Source organism: Mus pahari, chromosome X (assembly GCF_900095145.1).
Source record: "Mus pahari chromosome X, PAHARI_EIJ_v1.1, whole genome shotgun sequence".
Lineage (NCBI taxonomy): Eukaryota > Metazoa > Chordata > Mammalia > Rodentia > Muridae > Mus > Mus pahari.
This window is the reverse complement of record NC_034613.1, coordinates 89,415,452-89,426,863: the sequence shown is the minus strand read 5'-3', so window position 1 is coordinate 89,426,863 and position 11,412 is coordinate 89,415,452. Positions and strand designations below refer to the sequence as shown.

General features: G+C 43.0%; 2 pseudogenes across 1 annotated transcript; both read right to left on the bottom strand.

The window, feature by feature from the left end:
- Positions 1-1,432: 1,432 nt before the first annotated feature.
- Positions 1,433-2,137, bottom strand: LOC110314057 (annotated as a pseudogene). The gene has a single exon (XR_003843044.1). The product of XR_003843044.1 is annotated as a 40S ribosomal protein S12 pseudogene (transcript).
- A 2,655-nt stretch (positions 2,138-4,792) lies between these two features.
- Positions 4,793-5,314, bottom strand: LOC110314438 (annotated as a pseudogene).
- Between the last annotated feature and the right edge of the window lie 6,098 nt (positions 5,315-11,412).

Sequence of the window (11,412 nt, the reverse complement as noted above, 5' to 3'; positions counted from 1 at the left end):
TGAGTTATCGATAAAGGCAGAGAACAAAAGTTCCATTTAAAAAAGAAAGCAAAAAAAAAATCTCATTTTACCTATTGCACCACGAGGCACAGGGGCAGGAGCGAATGCTCAGTGGTTAACTGCTCTTGGCAAAGGATGCAAGTTCAGTCCCTGCAACCATGTGGGGGTGGGGAGCTCACAACTTCCTCTAATTCCAGGGGAAGCTACCCCCCTCACCCCCGCTAAACACAAATGCATACTTCTCTCTACACACACAAAAATGCATATGTGTACATAAGGAGAGAACTAACTATGGCAGGCTGTTCAATTGAGCATATATATATATATATATATATATATATATATATATAGAGAGAGAGAGAGAGAGAGAGAGAGAGAGAGAATGTGTATGGATGTGTCCACCACATAGTTTCCAAGGATTGAATTGAGCTCAGGCTTTGAGGCAAGCTCCTTATCAGATGAGCCATCTTGCAGTCAAGACTCAGCCCGTGTGTGTGTGTGTGTGTGTGTGTGTGTGTGTGTGTGTTACTAAGGATTGAATCCATGACTTACATGCTAAGCTCATAGTTCTACCACTGAGCCACATTGCCAATACCCCCCAAAAATGTTTTTCTTTCTCTCTTTCTTCATTGGTGTCTCGAGATAGTTTCTCTGTGTAGCCTTGGTTGTAGCAAGCCCAAGCTTGCTCTGCAGACCGGACTGGGAATCAGAAACCTTCCTGCCTCTGTCTACTAAACGGTGGGATTAAATAAAACTATTCTTTACTATTCTAAATGAAAATCAAAGAAAAGCTGAGCAAGGTGGTGCTTGCCTAAAATTCCAGAATTTGAGAAAGGAAGGAGCATCGGGAGTTGAGTTCATCTTCAGCAACACAGAAAGTTCCAGATCAGCCTGATTTACATGAGAAAGAGGGGTAGGAAGCAAAGCCAAAGCAAACCATGAGGCTGTATATGAAACATAGGAGACAACACATGGTTTCTTACAATTTAAGTTGCACTGTTGTTTAGAAATGTCCTGTCAGAACAGGTTTTTAGAAAGTGTTTTTGCTAAAGGTATTCTTGATGGCCTACTTGGCTTCCCAAGGTAACCAACCACAGGATTAAAGACTTGAATCTCTGCCTTCATTTTGAGTCTGTCTTTCCCTTCATCTCAAACCCCTGCTTGACTGTGCATAGGCGTGATAATAACAAATGGGGTGTCTTCCTAAATTATTTCATTCGTCCTTAGTCATCTTGAACTCCAAGAGCAAAACCTCCCAGGACAGACCTTCCTCCCTGTGAGGGCAGTTATCCATGGTACAAGGCAAAAGTAACCAGCTTATGCTTCAAACATGAGCCACCCTTTTAAAAGACAAGAACTCTCTCAAGACACAGTATGGTCTCAAGCTCAAAGCAGTTCTTCTGCTGGGATTATAGGCATGTGCTACCATGGCCAGTCAAAATGAGAGTTTCTCTGGGCTATTTTGTAGTACCACATGACACAATAATTAATCAGACTACACCTTGAAGAAAATTACTTCTTTTTTTTTAACGAGCCAAAATTTATTTATTTATTGCATTTGAAGTATTCTTCGATGACATCCTTGGCCTGAAATTTTTTTTTGTTGCCATAGTCCTTGACCACTATGCAACTGCAACCAACCACCTTCCTTGGTTTCCCTGCTCGATCGATTTTTCAGAGGTCTACCCGTTTCCCTAGTTTCTTGATGTCATCAACTTTTATCAGGTTAATTTGGTGCTCAGCACAAAGTGCCTCCACCAGCTTGAAATCTATAGGCTCATCACGCGTATGCCACGTGCTAGGCCATCGTGGATGAGGGCAGTCTTCAGCACCTCTTGTAGAGCAGTGTCGACGTCCATTACACCTCCAGCATCTATGCCTTCCTCGGCCATGGCGGGGGGATTACGGGTGATGCCGAATCTTGAACGCACCCAAGCTTCCGCCTCCGCGCAAGTTGGCAGAGGCAGGGGAAAAAGCAAAAATTACTTATTATGAGTACTCCTTGTTCTCTATTGAAACGTCTCTCCTATTTTTAGTTTAAATCTCAAATCAATACTCCAGTGATAGGAACAGGGTCTTGAACCCTTCTATGGCTCTTATCACTTAACCACCTTTGTCATCAGGTTATGCTACTCTAAGTTACTCCACGTTGTATAAAACATTAGCTCGTGAAGTCAAACTGCCAGTGGCTTGCTCTTTAAAGAAAATTGAGTCCTTCTCTACCTCCATTCTTACTGAAAGCCATCAGTTGTAGAGAGCTATACTCCAACATCCTTATCACATTTTTAAGAGATCTCTTCAATGTCTTTCTGTCTAGGCTGTTGCTTTCGGGGAGAGTGCAGTACGGGTCTCTCTTAACTGTGAGTCTGCAGTCATCAATACCGCTGCAAAAGTAGCTTTCATGACCTTTACAGTCAACAGAACAGATTATGTATTTCTGTCACCTGGTTCCTGGTGACGTTATAGACCATGGACATCCACATGGTCTCCTGTGGCAATACAGACCACAAACATCAAAACGCCTCAGTGACGCAGCATAAGCCATGGACACCATCATGGCCCTCAAGGGCAGCAACAGTGATGGACATCATCATGATCATCCCTTCTCACCCCCACGCTTGCCGCTGCCCCTGGCTGTAGCAGGACCATTGGCCCCAACACGGGCCCTCTGCAGCAGCACAAATGAAGGACATTAACATGGCCTCAAATGGCAAACCAGGCTATTCACATTAACATGGTCCCCTGTGGCAGCACAGCTGGCTGATAGATTTTTAAATTTTTGATCCATGGTTTTATCTTTATTTTTAGATTTATTTTGTTTTCTTATGTATGGGTGTCTGTAGGTATGTCTGTGTGAGGGTGACAGAACCCCTGGAATTGAACAGTTGTAAGTTGCCATGTGGGTGCAGGATATTGAACCTGGATAGTCTGGAAAAGCAGCCAATCCTCTTAACTTTTGAGGCATCTCTCCAACCCCCCAAATGTATTATTATCTACTCTTTCTGTTTGTTTGTGTTTGTTTTCAAGGCAAGGTTTCTCTGTGGCCTTGACTATACTGGAACTGCCTCTGTAGACTACGCTGGCCTAAAACTCAGAGATCCAACTGCCTCGAACTCCCAAGTGCTGGGATTAAAGGTGTGTACCTCCGCTGCTCAGATTCCATGGGTTTATCTTAATCACATTTCATATTGCAACCTCACCAGTACCCTCAGAGGAGCTTATAACGTCGTTTAAATAAAACAAGCAAACAAACCTTGTGGGACTAGAGACATGCCTCAGTGCTTACAAACATTTGCTGCTCTTTCAGAAAATTCAAGTTTGGTTCTCAGCACCATCAGGCAGTTGACAGCCACCTATAACTTCAGCTCCAGGGACTTTGATCCTCTCTTCTGGTCTTTGGGGTCACACACAGACCATATACATAAATAAAATCAGAAATAAACCTTAAGCCGAGGGTGGTGGTGCATGCCTTTAATCCCAGCACTTGGGAGGCAGAGACAGGCGGATTTCTGAGTTCGAGGCCAGCCTGGCCTACAGAGTGAGTTCCAGGACAGCCAGGGCTATGCAGAGAAACCCTGTCTCGAAAAACCAAAAAATAAATAAATAAATAAATAAATAAAAATAAACCTTAAAAATTCAATACTTTTCAATGATGTAGTGGGGATCTAAGGAGATGGCTCAGAGGTTAAGTGTTTGCTATAAAAGCATGAGGACCAGAGTACAAAGAAAAGAGTTCAAAGGCGTGAACCAATGAGAAGCCCTCCTATCATTGCAGCTAAGAATGGCTGAAACAGGGTTCCCCAGAGCAAATTGGCTAACAAGAGGAGCCATATCAGTGAGCTCTTGGTTTGGCTGAGATCTTGCCTCAGTAAACAAGGTAGAAGAATGATTGAGGACATTAAACTTAGGCCTATATATGCACACACATATACATATGGACCTATACACATGTGTATCCACATCTGTGGACAAAATGCATATACATGCAAAAATGGAAAAAGCAAGGGCAGAATGGGAAGAAAAACAAATGTTTTCTTTGCTCTCTCAACCTTGGTTATAAAATACTTCCCTTAAATAATGGAAACGTCAAAGAAAATCAGATATATAACTACTACTGCTGGACTTCAGTCCATGCCCCTCTTAATACCCACTCATATCTTTCCTTCATCTCATTCAATAAGCATTCTTACGTTTTCTGTAGTATAAATCAAGAATCACAACAATATATAACTAGAGAGAACTCTGCGGTTCTGAGGATTTCTAAGGTTGCATTATTGTGACCATCAACTTGCATTGCCTGCTGCTGTGTCAAGACTGTAACACAGTCATCTGGAGTATGAGTTGAGAGGGGGAAAAAAACTGATGTGGCAAGTGGAAGAACAGATACAGCATCTATGTATTTATTTACTTATTTCTATATAATGAACTTGTATCTGTGACCGGTGGAACATGCTTGTAACCACAACACTTTGTAGGCAGGAAGTTCACCATAAATTCAAGGCTAGTCTGGTCTACATAGTGATTTCCAGGTCAGCTTAAACAGTCCTTGGAATAAAATAAAACAAAAATAAAAGAAGCCATAGAGATGGCTTAGCTGCTAAGAACACTTGCCGCTACAGCAGAAGCCCACATTCAGCTCACACACCTCTGAGATTCATCCAGTCACTTTGCCTCCCAAGTGCTTGTATTAGAGGAATGGATCACTACATTTTGCCAAACACATTATTTGTATTTAACTTTGATTATTGTGCTGGGAGGATTTTGTTTTGCTTATAATTGGTATTCTATAAGCTTCTTGTATGTTTATAAGTTTCTCTTTATTCTTTTCTTTTTTGATGGATGAGGCAATTTATTAACCCAGTATTCTTCGTTGTAATGCTTCTTGTTGGCAGCTGCTATCTGTTCAGCGATTCTGTCAAAATGGCTCTGTCCCTGAGGTGTTAGCTTGTAGCCCCCATCTCCGCCCTTTTCCACCATTTTCAGGCCGTCCAGGGCTTGGAGGACCTGGCAGGTCACACTTTAAGCCTCTGCTTAAGTGGCTGGGCCTAACACTGTTTCTCTGCCATCCTCTCTGGATCTTGCTCATGGAACCAAGCCCTGCATCACCGCGGAGGTACAGGTGCCGAGTTGTGGAAGCATGGAAGCATCTCGTGAGTACAACCTGTTCTCATCATATGAGACAAGCTCTTTATGTTTGGCCACCTTGACTGTGTCCACACATTCAGAGACTTTCAGCCTCCTAGACTTTTTGAGAAAGGCTGTCAGAGCTCTGACGAACCTGTTGGTTAACATCTTTTATAGTAACTCCAGGCATCATTCGGCCTCCATGCTGCCAGGCAAGGGAAAGGGTGGCATCTCTTTAGGTTGGGAAATTTTTCTTCTGAACCATGTCTTAAGCACCATAATTGATCACTATGAGCATGTTGATGCTGTGGTGCAACCTGTTCATTCATTTGAAGCTTTGTGTCATGTAGCTCAATCTGGTCTCCAATTCTTTATGTGACTATTTCTAATCTACCTTCTTCTAACTCCCAAGGGTTCATAGGCATGAGTTACTTACCATGTCACATAATTGATTTTGTTTTAAAACTATGTGAATGTCGAATGTCATTAGAATTTTGATGAGTATAGCGCTAAATCCATAGATTGGTTTTTGATGCAATTGAGACAATATTATGTAGATTCAAGAACTTGGGAGTGTTTTCTTCAACCGTTTTATACCAGATCAAACCATCTCCCAATATACTTTAGAATTTCAAGAAATGTAGATTTCCTGGAGAGACCTGTGATTACCGTGCATGGCTGATCTACCTATACTTGTGGCTCCAACTTTCTGTTCACAGTGTCATTGAACATCTCTTCCTTAAAAAACAAAAACCCTTGTTCATACTTTTTCCTTCCTCCAACTCTTTCCCACCCATCCAACTCCACATTCATTCTCTTAAAAACAAAACGAAACCTTTCCTGTTGTGTCTGGATGGTGTTTAAGGGCTTGATGAAGACAACTCGTCTAGCAAGTGTTGTAAGTCTCTTACTCTGCACATTGGAAGACTATTTAACTCCCGTTTCTGTTTCTTGCTGCTTTGTAGTGGTCCTGTCACTTGTTTCTTGAACCATTATCATCATCATCTTGTTCTTCCTCCTTCTCCTCTTCAAATTTGCATGGAGAATTCCTCAACATTACTATTTTACCCCAGGAGCATTTTTAATCTTAATGTTAAGAATATGCAATGAGCCGGGCGTCGTGGCACACACCTTTAATCCTAGCACTTGGGAGGCAGAGGCAGGTGGATTTCTGACTTCGAGGCCAGCCTAGTCTACAGAGTGAGTTCAAGGACAGCAAGGGCTATACAGAGAGGCAGGTGGATTTCTGACTTCGAGGCCAGCCTGGTCTATAGAGTGAGTTCAAGGACAGCTAGGGCAATACAGAGAAACCTGTCTTGAAAAACCAAAAACCAACCAAACAAAGAATACGCAATGAACTACCTAGTTAAGTGTACAGGAACTGAGGTGTTTTTTTAGAAAAATATTTACTTAATGTGAGTACACCGTTGGTCGCTGTTCAGACAAATCCGAAGAGGTTAAATATCAGATCTCATTACAGATGACTGTGAGCCACTATGAAGCAGCTAGGAATTGAACTCAGGACCTCTGGAAGAGCAGTTAGCACTCCTAACTGCTAAGCCATCTCTCCAGCCCAGTAACTGAGTTTTAGCACATATCCCTTCATGCTTTCTTTCGATAAGACTCTGTCATACCTTGATGTGTGAGATAGGATGAGATTTGCAAGAATTGGGACTGAGTAAAACACAGAGACTAAATTCAACTCTTTTATTTGATAATTCTTTCTAACAGCCCCACAAAATGATACACTGGATTGCATAATCTGTGACCAGTACCTCACATGTTCTAAGCTCTTTGCACAGCTCATTTAGAAGTTCTCTTATACAAAGCCATATACATTGTGGAGACAGATGTTCTTAGCTGTGAAGAGCCCTTCCTTGGGTCTTTCTTCCCATATGTCCCTATTGGACTTCTCACTGGTGGTGCTTTTGGAGGGCTCCCATCTGCCTGTTACTTTGATCCTGATCGCTCTGTCAACTAAAGTTAGACAAAGTAACCTTTACTTTTCAATTCAATCCTTCTGCACGCCAAGTTTGGCTTCAGGTGTCTTGGAAAGATTCATGCCGCCACCTGCTGGTTTATTCAGTCTGTGTCCATCATTTATATACTTGTTAATTTCTTTTTCATTTGTTGAAACAGTTTCCTTATTTTGTAGCAGGGATTTTTCCATCCCAACCTGAACCACCTCAATAGTAAGATTAGTGAATTGCTGGTACTTTGATAGTCCATAAGCAAAACAATTTTGTGTCCTTTATTATTCATGGGACGCCAAAAGGGAATTTAGAATAGACTGTGAATTATTTGTCAGTGTGAATCAACGAAACAACAATATCCTTTGATTTTCTAATACCCAGTGGTGTCTGATCTCTTTCATGTGGTTATTCATTGTTTGACAGTTAACAAAATTGGACAGTTCTTTTAAGTTAGCAGTTTCTCTGGGGCAAGTACGATACCAATGAGCTATTATTCCCTCAGGCTTTGCTTTGGCATTTAGGAATTATTTTCCATTACTGCTAGCGAGTAACGTTCTTCAGTGCATTTTTGTCCCAAGGTGTGGAGTCACCAGGTTCCCAGAGAAAGACTAAAATGTCCAAGACCCAAAACTATGAGCATAAGCCCACCAAATAGGTCTCAACTAATACTCTGATAATTTAGGAACCAAGGAGCCATTTTGTGAGGCATTTCTACCCTTTCCTTTCTTCATCTGAGGTAGCCAACTAATGCAGAAGAACTTCTAGTGTCCAAAACGCGGAGTAGAAGATATATTGAAATTTTGCATAGACATGGTGTGTGACCTAATGTACATTATTTAACGTTTATGTGTAAGTTCCAAATAAATGTTTTTAGCTGTAAAATAGAGGATAATCCCTCATTATCACGCAAAATAATGAAATCCACGCGTCATGTCACTGAGCTTACGTACCTCCATCTTTATTCATTTTAATTTTTTACAATATAGTTGGACCTAAAGGTCCAATAAGATGTCAGACTTGCAATCTTTGTGGCCACTCCTCTTCTGGTCTCTCCGCCTTCAGCGCCGCGATCAGTTAAAGGCGAGCAACGGCTTGCTGCAGCCATGTTTGCTCGTTTCCCGTGGATGTGCGGTTCTTCCGTGGTTTCTCTCCATCTAAGGGGCTTTGGGGGAACATTTTTAGTTCCCCTACCACCATGCCTTATGGCTTATTTAAGAAAACATATCAAAATTCCACAAGATTTTTGACGTTTTGATATGCTCTGGTAAGGCTTTTTTTTTTTTTTTTTTTGATATGTCCTCCATACTTTTTGATATTTGTAATATTTTCAGTCAATTTTTCATTTTTAAGGAATATTTCTTTGTTGTGCCTTTTGGTTGACAACTCTGTGTGTATGGTGGACTTACCTTTCTTTTATTGTTTATATATTCTTGCCCATCGGGGCCACGGATACCTGTGTGTCCTCCCCGCCATTCCATGCCCAACGGGGCTTTGGATACTTACCTGCCTTTTATTTCTTTTTTTCTTCTTATTTTTTCCCTAAACTTGCCCATCTGGGCTGTGGATACCTGCTTTTATTCTTTTTTTCTTCTCTTTAGCCCATCGGGGCCATGGATACCTGCTTTTTGTCCAAAAAACCCCCTTCTTTCTTGGTCCATCGGGACCTCGGATACCTGCGTTTAGTCTTTTTTTTCCCATGCCCAACGGGGCCTCGGATACCTGCTGTTATTATTTTTTTTTCTTTTTCTTTTGCCCATCGGGGCTGTGGATACCTGCTTTAAATTTTTTTTTTCACGGCCCAACGGGGCGCTTGGTGGATGGAAATATGGTTTTGTGAGTTATTGCACTGCCTGGAATATCTATGCCTCTTATTTGCGTGTACTGTTGCTGCTGATCGTTTGGTGTTGTGTGAGTGAACCTATGGCTTAGAAAAACGACTTTGCTCTTAAGCTGAGTGGGTGTTCAGGGCGTGGAGAGCCCGCGTCCGCCATTACGGATTCTGCGTGATACGGCTATTCTCGAGCCAGTTACGCCAAGAATTAGGACGCCGTGGAGCACAGAGGACTGGATAGAAGCAACCAAGTGCGCTGTGCTAGCTAAAGGCTTTCTTTATATGTGTGGGGTTGTGGGATTCAGCTTGATTTGTGGTAGGATTTGCGGGGTTGTGCTAGCCGGATGTAGAAAGCCAAGGAGCGCTTGTATGCGTGTGCGGTGTTGCGCGAAAGCCGCAGAGGACTAGGGAATAGGGCTCAGCGTGGGTGTGGGGATAGCTCAGGGTATGTGTGCATAGGGACCCCTAGCGGGGTCCCCCTTGGCTGTAAGGGCTGCTTAGAAGTCTGTAAAATGGCGGCTCGGGGGCTCCACCCGAGGCTCGACAGCCCAACCTTTGTTCTGGCGTGTAGCAATGGATATAGGACATTTAGGTCGTACAGGAAAAGATGGCGGCTTAAGTTCTTGCTGCGGTATAACGCAAAGGGCTTTGTGTTTCACATGTCAGCTTCATGTCTGAGTTAGCCTGGAGAGGTGGCACATGCTCTTGAGTGTGTCTAAGATGGCGGAAGTCATGTGACCTGCCCTCTAGTGGTTTCTTTCAGTGAATTTTTGGCGGGCTTTAGCTACTTGGCGGGCTTTGCCCGAGGGTACACTTGGTGCATTATGGTAGGGCGTGGTTGGTCCAACCTTGTGCCACTCGAAGCTGAGGCAAGACTAGGTGGAAGTGTTGGTTGCCACTTGACGTACCTCGTCAGAAATGGGCACAAGTGTGAAAGTGTTGGTGTTTGCTTGATTTAACCAGTTAGAAATGTGCATTATTGCTTGGTGGCCAGGGTGGAATTAGACTGTGATGACTCACTGTCCCGTAAGGACGTGAGTTCGCTTGGTACTTCACGTGTGTCTTTAGTCATCGTTTTTTCGAAGTGCCTGCCCGGGTCGGGAGAGCGCATGCTTGCAATTCTAACATTGAAGTGTTGAATGACGTCTGATCCGATTCGAGATTCGAGAGACCGAGGCTGCAGGTTCCTGAGGTCGATGTGAATCATTGAAACCTCACCTATTAAAAGAAAGAAAAATATCTAAAGCCATTTCAAGGACATTTTTGACCCATCCGCTTGCGTTCATAGTCTCTTACAGTGCTCTATACATGGCGGTGCAAATTAAGTCTCAGCCCGTTCCTTTGTATTGTTCAGTGGCCTAAGACTAGTCTATTTACTCCTTGGTCTCTGATTTAGCCAGCACTGTGATCTCAAGCGGTTCTCTAAGCCCACTGTGGGTATAATCGTGACTTTGGCCAGAGTCATAGTGGATCACAAATCACTGGTCAAGAGGTAGAACCCTACCTTCTTCCAGAATCTACCCCATGACTACTGCTGGGGTTGGATTTTTATTTCAATGAATATTATGGGTGCCAAAGACAAGTCTGATAGTGTGCTTTGCTAGTGTTTGAATTTAAAACTGAAGTGATTGTTTTAAAAATGTAGTTAGGAGCTTTGCTTACGTGTAGAATTCATCTTAATTACCTTTAGCAAATTGTTACTTTGGAGTCCTTAAAGTTTTCAATAATTTTTTTGGCAGATGCTACTCAAATTACTTGGCACTTAAATGTACTTTTTTTCAAACTCATCTACTGAACTACTCTTAATTTTTGAGTCTTAATGACACAGATACTCTTAATGTAAAGTTAACATCATGACTGGATATCAGGAGCATTTGAGGCTCTATGCTAATGGCTTTACTTGTCAGCAAGAGCCTTCAATATTACTATTATAACAGTAAGTCTGATAGAGGACGCAGAGCACTAATAGTAATATTAAGGCCTACATTTGCAACTTTCCGTGTTTTCTTGCCTTTATGGCATCTAGATTCTCCTCAGACTCAGCAAATACTGCTGCTGCTGTTATTGCTGCCCCAGCCCCTGCCCCTGCCCCTGCCCCAGCCCCAGCCCCAGCCCCAGCCCCAGCCCCAGCCCCAGCCCCAGCCCCAGCCCCAGCCCCAGCCCCAGCCCTAGCCCCCAGCCCTAGCCCCCAGCCCTGCCCCACCCAACCAACCCAGTTCAGCCCAGCCGTGCCCCAGCCCAATCCTAGCCCCAGGCCCAGATTCTTTCAGACCTATCCCTAGCCCACTTCTGCCTAGAGAAATTCCAATCTTCATTGATTGAGTGCTAAAATGCAGTGCCCATAACTCAGCCTTTAAGACTGAGATCCCTAACTATACCCTCTACCCTCTCCTCCATACTGACTTCCAGAGTCATAGAATTTCACTTAATGTATAGAGTCCTATTGCTAAAATGCAGTGCCCATAACTCAGCCTATAAGACTGA